The sequence below is a fragment of the Solanum dulcamara genome, chromosome 1 (assembly GCF_947179165.1).
Source record: "Solanum dulcamara chromosome 1, daSolDulc1.2, whole genome shotgun sequence".
In the NCBI taxonomy this organism is placed as follows: Eukaryota; Viridiplantae; Streptophyta; class Magnoliopsida; order Solanales; family Solanaceae; genus Solanum; species Solanum dulcamara.
The window spans coordinates 20,501,735-20,513,871 of record NC_077237.1 but is presented as its reverse complement, the minus strand read 5'-3'; the positions used below and the strand labels follow the sequence as shown (position 1 = coordinate 20,513,871).

Here is a 12,137-nt window from a genome sequence, read left to right as displayed (position 1 = left end):
TGCGTTTTGAACGCAACAAGTTTTTGGCGCCGTTGTCGGAGATTTTAAATTAGGCAATTTTTTCTTTTTAAAGTTTCTATATTGATTGTGCTAGTGTTGACAACTTGATCTTAGCTGTGAATTTTTGCAGGTAACTAAGGCAATACACTAGGCAGAAATAGGGAGCTTGTAGAGCCATTATCTGAGCCTAAATGATTCTTCCATCAACAAAGGCGAAGAGTGGCTTCTTAATACCCAATATAGAAACTCAATTCGGGGGATAATTAAGATTTACCAAAAGTGGTATCTGTAGAGATAGTAGCAAGGACAGTGCGTGATGTGGCAGTCTCACTCACAGCAAATGTCACACTTCCAACATTCATAAATCGCTGGCTGGAGGTGGATTTGAGATGAAATAGAATATGGTGCAACAATTGCACACTAACGGGTAGTTTACTAGTTTGTCTCACAAAGATCCCCAAGTAACACATCCAGAATATTTTGGAAATTAATGATACTTACACGCCAACTGGGGTATTTCATGATTATGTGAGGCTAACATTGTTTTCCTTTTCGCCGTTGGGGGAAGCAAAGAGGTGATTGAAGTCGGAACCACAAATTTCATTACTAAGTGGAATGACTTGGCTCGTAAATTTCTAATCAGGTTCTTTCCTTCGGGAAAGACAACAAAGTTGAGAAGCAAAATCCTGAGCTTTAAACAAAAATCTGGAGAGAATTTATATCAAGCTTGAAACAGGTTTAAATCTCTACTCATCAGTTGTCCTCACCATCATTAAGCTAATGAGGTGTTAGTCCGTACCTTCATTGAGGGATTGGAACCTAACAACAAAATTCTTCTTGACTCTACAAGTAACATCCCTCAAAAATGCCCAAAAAATACCTTTAAAATGCCTTGGAAATAAGCCGCTCATGCAACGCATTATCCTTAGTCTTTTTGAAAAATTCGAGTTCGGAATATCGATCAGGATGTCAAAACCTGTGAGAAAATGGCCTCAGTGAATTTTTAGGACCCGTAGATCAGAAGAAAGATTTTTGAAGAATTCACAAAATAGTGTGGTCCGCGACAGGACCGCGTCATGAACCTGGAAAGGAATTTTGGCCGAATTGAGTTTTTTAAGGGGCGTTTTAGACTTTTCCCAAATTATTATTTAATGAACCTAGACGTTTTTAGGACCTAATTCAACTCTATAAATTAACCTAAAGCGCTAATTCTATTCATTCTTCGATAATTCATCTATCAAATATTTCTCTCTCTACAAAAAGGCTCTCAAGGATTTCCATTGAAGACTTTAAGCAAATTCACTCAAGCTCTCCATCAAAACTCTCAAGTTTTTTCAAATTAATTTGTGTTCTCACTCAAGATATGTGGGTATTGATTCATAGATCTTTTCATCCATGAAGCTCAATCAATTCTCAAGATTTTCTATCACATTAAAGTATGGTATTTCATGGATTTTGTGATCTCTATTCCAATTGCATGAATTTTAATTTAAAGTATGACCATGAGTCTATTTTGATATAAATTGATGGTTATTGAATTAAATTGAAGAGTTTTCTCATGAGTTCTCCTATTTTGATTTCTAGGGTTCATAATATAAATTATGAGTATTTTCAATTATACTTCCAAATGATATTATCTATATGAATTATGTATAGGCTGATATGAAGTTTATAATCATGCATATTGAGTTAATTTCATGATTTCCAAGTCAATTGATCATGCATTCATGTCATACCCTAATTTCAAGTTCAAGCTATGATCATAAATTTTTAAAGTATGAATTATGACTATGTATTTCCATTATGATCATGAATTATAAGTATGTTTCAAGGTATGAATTGTATGCAAGCTCTGAAGTAAGGTAACTTAGGGACCTATGTGGTGACCTAAGGCCTAATGATATGAATTATGCTAATATGATTGTAATGATGAAAGGGCAATTCTCACATTACAAGTATGTTATGAAAATAAGCTACTCTATGATTTCAAACCTATGATCATGACTATGATATATGAAATTATGATCTTATGTTATGTATGTATTCCATGGGATTTGACTTAGCACTGAGTGGACTTGAGGTGGGGGCCCTACCAAAAGCCTTAGTAGCAGCCTCATGTCCCATAAACTACGTGCCACCGTAGGTTGCCTTTATGGCCTAGCTAGTGGATCCACAAATAGTACATGTTCATGATTAGGAGTCTACCTTGGCAAAGTAGCCCCGTCCTTCTCGATGTGGGTATCATCGGATTCCATGTTCTAGCTCGCATGGTCTTATTGTCGGTTATGGTTCCTATCCCACATATGTATGATTTCTAAGTATGTTATGATTTTGAACTTATGCTTTTAAATGCTTGGGTCAATATGATTTTCTCATGACTTTACTTATTCCATCTTATCATGTGATTTACTTGACCTTTATATTCCATGATTTACATTGCATTTGACGCTCTCATACTTAGTACATTCCAACGTACTAATGCATACTTTTTGTCTACATTGTTTTATAATGTAGGGGTTGAGGTTGAAGATCCTTATCGTCTATGTAACTAGTAGGTGTTCCTATCCAAAGGTGTTGTGGTGAGTCCTCATTGATTGGGGACTAGTTTTAAGTTGGTTACTGTTTTCTTTTTAAAAGAATTTTGTTTACGTCGTAAATTGAGGATGAGCTAGGGACATGTCTTATCCCCCGCCCATACTCATATTTAGAGGCATCTAGTTGGACATATGTTTGAGTCTATGTTGTCATAAGATATTTTCAGATTTCTATTCATGGTTTTAGACTCTCTTATGATGTTTTTGCTTTTATATTTTACCTTATGTATGCTTTTGATATGTACAAGAGGCTTGGTTGGATTCGATCTTCGTGTTACGACTAGGCCCTAGGTCGGGTCATAACACTACAACATGTGGACAGGCATTGGAAAAAACCTATGATGAGGTGTATACACTGCAGAATCACATATCTCAGGGAAATTCTGAGTGGAACGGAGGAAACTCCAGACTGGTGGTGTAGAAACAAGCAGAAATATTGGAAGTTGAAGCTATGACCGCCTTGAATGCATATATTACATTAATGGAGAATATGATGTCCACACATTTTATCAATTTGGCATTGGGACATCAACAAGTGTCAGTAAATATGGTTCAATAGCAACCAATGTGGTGTGAGATTTGTGAAAGTAGTAAACGTACAATAAAATACTATGGAGCTAATTCCGAGTATGTGAACTTTGTAGGTAATGCACAAGTAATTAGAACTATAAAAATACTTACAACCCAAATTGGAGAAACCACCCAAACTTTTTATGGGGTGTAAATCAGCAAAATTAGCATCAAGGGCAGACCCAATTCAGACCACAAGGAAGTGGGAAATAGTATAATAATCAAGGCTAAAGTAATTAGAGTGTAGGAAAACCAGAAACCATGAGTATTGAGGACATGTTGAAACAGATCATGATTGACCAAGCTAATTTATTTGCAGATGTTTGTCAAAATCAGTTAGCTACTCAAAATTTAGAAAAATAGTTGGGTCAGTTGGAAAGTACCTAAAACTCTCACCAACAAGGTGGTTTGCTAGGTAACACTGACCCAAACCCCAAATAGGTAAATGCAGTGAGTACCCATAGTGGTCACCCACTAACTAAATTAACTCCCCAAACTAAATCGGCTGAGGTGAAAGGTAAAGGACAAGTTGGCGAAGAAAGTGAATCCATTAAGTCAAAGGCAGATGAAGAACCAAAAACAAAACCTCCTCCTCTATTCCCACAAAAAGTTCAAGAAGAAGAAGGAGGAGGAATGCTTTAAGAAGTTCATCGACTTGCTAAAACATGTACAAATTAACTTACCTTTGATTGATGTTTTGTAGGGCATCCCTAAGTACGCCAAGTATGTCAAGGACATTGTGGTCAAAAAGAGAAATTTGGCTGAGTATGAAATAGTGGCACTCACTGAGGAGTGCAGTTCTAGAATTCTGAATAAAGTTAAGCTCCCAACCAAGCAGAAGGATCCAAGAGTTTCACGATATAGGTTACTATTAGAAGGTGTGTGAATGCAAGAAGATTATGTGACTTGGGTTCAAGTATCAACTTGATGTCCACCTCTATGTTCAAGAAATTATGCTTGGGAAATCTGAAGCCCACCACCATTTTGTTGCAACTGGAAGACCGTTTGGTTAGACCAGGTGGAATCATTGAAGATGTCTTAGTCTAGGTGGGATCACTCATTTTCCCAATGGACTTTGTCATCCTAGACTTTGAGCTAGATATGGAGGCCCCTTTTATTTTGGGATGCCTATTCTTGGCAACATAAGGGGTATTGATAGATGTAGCTGCTAGCTGGCTTACAATGAGAGCTTATGACAAGGTGGAAGTATTTGATGTGTATAACATATTTAAACTACCTGCTGTATACGAAGAGCTCTCTGCAAAATGGTGATTGATGAAGCAGTGGCAGAGAAATACGTGGAATCAAGGGATCCTATGGAGAAAGAGTTAATGTGTCAAGACATAGAGGGTGATATGCTAGGAGAAGAAATTGTTGGTGTGTTAGATGCTTACAATGTGAGCATGTGGAAAAAATAGGTGGAACTATTGAATAGAATATTGGGTCCTTTACCCAGACCCTCCACTAAGGAAGCTCCTAAACTAGAATTGAAACCACTTTTATCTCATCTAAGGTACGCATTCCTTAGTCTTAATGATACTTTACCAGTATTCCTTTCGTTTACTTTATCTGAAATACAGGTTACAACAACTCTGGAAGTGCTTGGATGAAGAAAGATCTATATGGGGTTAGTATAGCCTTGTGCATGAACAAGACCTTCATAGAGGAAGGACACAAACCAATCATACAACCTTAGTGTAGACTGAATTCGGTGATGAAAGATGTGGTGAGAGAAAAGGCCATTAAGTGGTTGGATTCAAGTGTCATATACCCTATCTCAAATAGCAAATGAGTGAGTCTAGTCCAGTGTGTACCTAAAAAGGGGGGGTTGACTGTGATTACAAATGTGAACAATGAGATAATCCCCACTAGAATAGTCACTGGATGGAGAATTTGCATAGACTACTGCAGACTAAATGAGGCGACAAGAAGGATCATTACCCATTTTCTTTCATTGATCAAATGCTAGACAGGTTGGATGGGCAGGAATACTATTGTTTCCTGGATGGGTATTCATGGTATAATCAGAACTCAATTGCACCTGAGGATTAGGAAAATACTACGTTTACTTCTCCTTATGGAACATATGCATTCAAGCGTATGCCATTCAGATTGTACAATGCCCCTGCAACTTTTCAAAGGTGTATGATGATAATCTTTCAAGACATGGTCGAGGATTTATTGGAGATTTTTATGGATAACTTTTCAGTCTTTGGAGAGTCTTTTGATTTATTCTTGCGGAATCTGGACAGGGTGTTAGAAAGGTGTGAAGAGATAAATCTTGTCCTAAACTGGGAAAAGTGCCATTTTCTAGTAAATGAGGGGATTTTCTTAGGTCACAAAGTGTCAAAATAGGGTCTAGAAGTAGACAAAGCCAATATTGAGGTGATAGAGAAGCTACCTCCCCCAATTTCAGTAAAAGGAGTCCGCATCTTCTTGGGTCATGCTGGGTTCTATAAAAGGTTCATTCAGGATTTTTCAAAAATTGCCAAGCCCATGTGCAGTCTATTGGAGAAGGAAGTAAAGTTCATATTCGATGAGAAGTGTGTGGGCCTTCAAACTATTGAAGAAGAGGCTCATAGAAGCCCTAATCTTGATTGCTCCCAATTGGGAGCCACATTTTGAGCTTATGTGCGAAGCTAGTTATGCAGCAATAGAGGAAGTCCTGGGAAGAGAAAAGAGAAGATATTCCACTCTATTTATTATGCAAGCAATACTCTTGATTCAGCTCAAGCAAACTACATTGTTACAGAGAAGGAGATGCTAGCGCTGGTTTATGCTTTTGACAAGTTCAGATCCTATCTGGTAGGTACTAAAGTGTTTATTTACACTGACCATATAGCTCTTAGGTACCTATTCAATAAGAAAGATGCAATGCCATGACTCAGTAGATGGATCTTATTTTTAAAAGAGTTTGATAGCGAGATCAAGGATCACAAGGGCTGTGAGAATCATTTTGCTGATCACCTTTCCAGGTTAGAGATTTCAACACATGTTGGGGAATAGATATAGATCAAAAGAGGAATTTCTAGATGAGCAACTATTAGCTTTAGAGGTGATTGAATTCCTGTGCTATGCCGATATCTTCAATTACTTGGTTAGTAGAGTGTTTCTACCAGATCCAACCTCACAACAGAAGAAAAGGTTGATGCATGATGCCAAGTTCTATAGATGGGATAAGCCTTACTTATTCAAGTAGGGTGTACACCGAATGGTAAGGAAGTGTGTGCCCGAAACTGAGGTGCGCCAAGTGTTGGATACTTTCCACTCATCACCATATGGTGTCCATCATAAAGGGGAGCGCACTGCCCATAAAGTATTGCAATCTGGTTTCTTTAGGCCTATATTATTTAAAGATGCTGTAGGATATGTGAAAAACTATGATCAATGCCAAAGGATGGGCTTAATATCAAGGAGACATAAAATGCCTTTGAACAATATTCTGGAGGTTGAAATCTTTGATGTATGGGGCATGGACTTCATGGGTTCATTTCCATTATCTTGTGGGAATCAATATATCTTAGTAGAAGTGGACTATGTGCCCAAATGAGTTGAGGCTGTTTCTCTACCCACTAATGATTCAAAAGTAGAATCTCTTGGCTAAGTATGGGGTTAGGGATAAGGTATTTATGGCTTATCATCTGCAAACCAGTGAGAAGGTAAAGGTATCCAATAGAGAGGTGAAATAGATATTGCAAAAGATTATAAATGCGCAAAGGAAAGATTAATCAGCAAAGTTGGATGAGGCACTATGGGCATACAAAACTGCATATAATACACCCATTGGGACCTCTCCATATCAAATGTTATTTGGGAAAGCGTGTCACCTACCAGTTGAGTTGGAACATCAAGCATACTAGCAATTAAGAAGCTGAATCTCAACCCAGAGTTAGCAGGATGGAGGTGGCTGAACCAATTGCATGAGTTAGAAGAGTTTAGGCTTCACGCCTATGAAAATGCCAAGCTCTACCAAGAGAATAAAAAGCGATGAAAGGACAAATATATTGTAGCCTGCAACTTTGAAGCGAGGCAAAAGGTACTCCTCTTTAACTTTAGGCTCAAACTTTTTCCAAGAAAGTTACAGTCTAAGTGGTGTGGCCCTTTAGAAGTAATGGATATGAAACCTCATAGAGCTGCAAAATGCTATGAAGATGTCCACATTTTTGGTTAATATGCAGAGAGTCAAGCACTACTTTGTAATGATGTTGACCGTGAGGAGGAAGCTATAGAACTTGCAGATAAGTGAAGAAGGAGCTGGGTCATGCCACGATGGTAAATCAGGTGCTACACGAGAGGTAACACATGATTTGTATTAATACGTAAGACTTAAATTTTGTAATTTTGTTTTTAAGGTAGACTTTAATTTTATGTTATTTTTCTTAGAAATTTAGGAATAAGACAAGTTCTAGAAAAAAAGTGTCATGCAATGACCAAAAATAAGGTGCTGGGTGGGAAGCAACTTGCCGTGTTTTTTTTATAATCTTATGTGGTTGATGCGCAGAGTGACATGAGATAATTTGGAGCAAGAGGAAGCAGACATGCAATGCAAGAAATGAAAAAATTAGAGAAATGGCGGGCAAGTGCGCAGTGCCAGGACCCAAACTACTGAGGTCCTGGTTGGGCGCTCTGCAGGCGCGCCGCACCAGGGGTAAACTACAGAAGGCTTGGATAGGTGGTATAGTGCTGTGCTGCACCCAGCCTTAAGCGTGTAGTCTCTAGGTGGGCATGATACTAGCGTACCATGCCACCAACGCGCCATTCATGGGTTTGGGCTCAAATTAGAAAAATCCCACGTTAAAAGAACCCCTAATCCTTTCACTACCCCTTTACCTCAACTCTTCCACCTCCCACTACCCGAATCTTTACCTTTTACAGCCCTTCCCCTTCATCTTCCCACTCAAATTCCTCCTAGAAAAACCCTTCCCCACTACCTCCACTGTTATACCCAACCCCCCAAAACTCCAAGGCACTACTTTTCTTCTTTCTCTAGTCACCAACATCCACAAACCACCACCACAACCACATAATCCAATTCTCTCTCTTCAAATTCTTCCTTCCTCTTTTACAATGGCACCTAAGGGTAAACAAGTAAAAGAAAGAGCGGGTAACACAATGTCTCAGAAAAGTGGGGCATCCTCTTCTACCAAACCAATAAGCTTAAGAATACCACCATGTTATTTTAGCAAGTAGACGGTGGAGCAGTATGGATTGGATTGGTCTGAGTCCCAAAAGAAGGACAAGTATATGGGAGATGAGTATGTCAATGAGGGTAGGTTGCAGGCCGATTTCCCCCAAATTCATGTGATAGATTATAATTTGGGTCTTCAATACATCTTCGAGGACCAAGGTGAGTGCATTCTAACTCTTGTATGTGAAATTTATGTAAATTTGAATACTGAGAAGTCTAGTAGCAATAAGGTGGAAGTTAAGGGTAAGACTATCCATTTTAATAAGCTAGCATTGAATGAATTTTGGGAAATCCTCATTGTGACTATTCTGAATATTTGCATATAAAAGAGAAACCCCTTTATAGAGATATTTTTCAAACCATGTACAGGGTTAATTCTATTGCACGTTGGGACAGGGTTAATGATACCGAGAGGCTCTCTACTTGCAATATATACATCTCAATAGTGTAGCCAGGGTGTAGTTGAAAATAGTTTGTAGTATATTTTTACTTAGGAAGCACATATCTAATGTTACTCGGGATAAGGTTGTTTTGGTTTACCGCTTGATGAAGGGTTTGCAGGTGAATGCTGGGTATGTGTTACGCTTCAACATGATGAAGTTTCAGAATAATAAAAAGTGGCATTTTTTCTATGGTAGTGTGATCACCTGACTTTTGCGATCTGAGGGGGTTGAAGAAGAGGTTCATGATTTATGCACACCAAGAGTCCCATACTTCGGGTGTCAATTAGTTAATGCGACCAAGACAAAGGCCTAAGATACTACTCATGGGATGGTGTTGTCAGCCGCTGACCGACAAGTGCGTGATGATAGTTGAATGGGTTGTATATTTTGTATGGCAGAGCTGCAGTTATGAATTAGTGGTCGTCTGATGAAGGATGACGAGATGGCTGAATTGGTGGAATTCTATCCTCTCATAGAGAGTTCTATGTACATGTGCCGGATGGGCTCGACTTTCCAAGAGCCTTTGGATAATGATGAGCCCATGTTTGATGATATGGGGGGTAATGATGAAGATGACGAGCAGGAGGATGATGCTACCACTACTCTTATGGAGATTGATGATACTATTGCCACTGATGGTGGAAATGATGACTGAGTGGATCAGGGAGTTCCTTCTTTAACTCTTGTACTATGTATTGCATTTCTGCACTGGGGACAGTGCTTGATTTAAGTATGGGGTGGGAGTTGGAATTCTAATACTGTATTGTTGTATAGATTTATTTTAGGGAATTTATTTTGGGTTTCTTAGTAGCTGTTTTCAGTTCTTTAGCCAAGGATATTACCTTTTGAACCATACAAAAAAAGTGTCATAGGTGTAAGTTGGTCTTAGTTGAGTAACGTTGCTCTATGATAGATGGATGACGATCGTCTTAAGGGTATTAATCATCATTGTGTCTGTTTATATATAATATGTCTGACTAGGCTGCGTGATTGAATAAAAAACAAGCTGAATGATGTAAAACATGGTATGGAATGCAATTACTAGTTTTAGACACCTAAGCTCTTGTATTCGACTCAAGTGATGCATGCATAATATTGAATTCTTGTGATTATGTGATTGGTGATCCGTAAGTTGACATTCTTAAGTTGGATATGTTCCATATGTGTGAGGATTTGTTATGTTTAATGCGTACATGTTGTGAGCTATAACTTGCCCGGTGTGTATGTTAAATAAAATGAAAAGTGTGGAGTTTAGGAAATGATGTAGGCATTTCTTTGACAACCCTGTTTTGTTTTCCCCATGTGTGGTGCCCAACCTTAATTCATAATTCTTAGCCAACCCCTTTGAGCCTTAAGACTTTCCTTTGGAAGCATTATATGTAGCCTATTCCCATTTCTTCCTTAGACCATTAATTTGATCCAAAATCTTAAGCTCCTTAGATGAAAGAAGGTAAAAATGAAGGAAAATTTGTAAGCGAGTATGAAGCCGTGTAAAGAGAAAGTATGAAGGCGTGAAATAGACTTACATCTTATAATAGTAAAGTATAAAAAAATGAAAACAAGAGTAGAGAATATAACATCAACTCCCTATCATAAAATCTGAAAGATAATGGGTAAACAAGAAGAAGGGGTGAGTTTAAATTGGTGGTTTAAGTGGAGCTAAATGAGAAATGTCATGTATTAAGGCATTTAGTTCCTACCTGTCCCTCGGCTTACGTTACAACCTATGAATTCCTAGTGATCCTAAACTATTACACTCTTGTATTAGTGGAGAAAAACACTACGGGCAAGCCTATGACAAATCTTCTGTGGCGCACAAAATTGTTTGAGAGAGCGAGCGAATTTGACTGTACACCCACTTATGCTAAAAGTGTTATGTGTGAGTGCTTATGGTGATTCATTTGTGGTGAGAGGCATATGTTCAATTAAAAAGAATGAGTAATTTATTTTTTTGCTAATCGAATGATGCATATGAGTTCACAGCGTTATAGAGTCAATACTCAAGGTTAGGAGGTGTTGAACTAGTCATGCGTGTGTAAGAAATGTGAACATGCTTGAGCAAAAATAAACAGTGAAGTGCTAATAGTGTAGCCAAGTCGGATTGCCTTATATATATGTTGTGTTAGTGTCCATGCATAAGTCAGGTCTTTATTCGAGGACGAACAAAATTCTATGTGTGGGGTGGTGATCATAGGCACATTTATGTGCCTTGTGTTGCCTATATTTAGTAGTTATTTTGATAATATTTTAGAAGCATAATTTCGTATTTTAGATGGAATAAAGAATAAGTTTGCACTAAGGTGTGTATTTAGTGAGTACAGGGATTTTGGGAGAAACGCCAGGGCTCGGAAGAAAATAATGGACAAGTAGTACAAGCTTAACGGAATAAAAAAGCAAAAATTGGATAATTTGGGCAGGGGCGCATTAATGGCGCACCACGCCAATGATTGAACTATAAAGGATAGATATTGGCGCTCTGCAGGCGCGCTGCACCAAAAAGACTGAAGACCATTCCTGGCGCTCTACTGGCGCGCCGTTCCAAGGGTGAAACTACGGAGGGCAAACCCTAGTGCAATCCTGCTGCCCACACCACTGAAGGCTCAAAGTTTTTGATTTTTTTAATTAAGTTAGGTTCCACTAAGAAAAGAGGGTATTTTTCCCAAACCCTATAAATATACCCCTAGGGCTTTTAGGATGGAGTTCACATAGGTTTTGAAATGAGCATAGAGACGAGAACACACACACTATAAGTTTCCTTTTTATTCTTATTTCTTTTGAAGATTAATGTCTATGAGACTATGTACTTCGTATTTTCGTTGAACATGAGTAGCTAAGCGCCCTTATTTTGGGACTGTAGCTAAGAAGTTTTGGCGTAATATAATTTGATATTTGGTTGATGATGGGTTGTTAATTATAAATACTCTTGTATTTTTTATTTATTATTTTAATGTTTGGCTAGCATTAGAATACATGTCTTGTCTACCTTAAATTTGAAAGAGGACAAGGGGATAGAATAAAGAATGTAGGAAATGTGTTAATGCTAGGGTAACTTAGGATGATTCGTATATAGGATGCCAGTGACATATACATGTGTACCACGATTGGTTAAGAAATAGGAAGATAGCTTAATGAATTTTTATTGATTTATGCCTATCCCTGCTCAACGATGTAGTTAGGCTGTCGATAAAAATAGGCAATTAGAGGTCGGAAGACCATGATTGTATTAGCAACCCTATAAATAAGCAATTAAATAACCCATCGGAGATTAAAAACAGAGAATATTATTCTTGACTTTCTCTTATGCTACAACCCTGGAATTTCTCGTAATCTGATTAACCTACA

At 38.1% G+C, this 12,137-nt stretch overlaps 1 non-coding gene across 1 annotated transcript; it reads right to left on the bottom strand.

The window, feature by feature from the left end:
* Nucleotides 1-668: 668 nt before the first annotated feature.
* Nucleotides 669-775, bottom strand: LOC129903977 (small nucleolar RNA R71). The gene has a single exon (XR_008770337.1). It is a non-coding gene; the product is annotated as a small nucleolar RNA R71 (small nucleolar RNA).
* Between the last annotated feature and the right edge of the window lie 11,362 nt (nucleotides 776-12,137).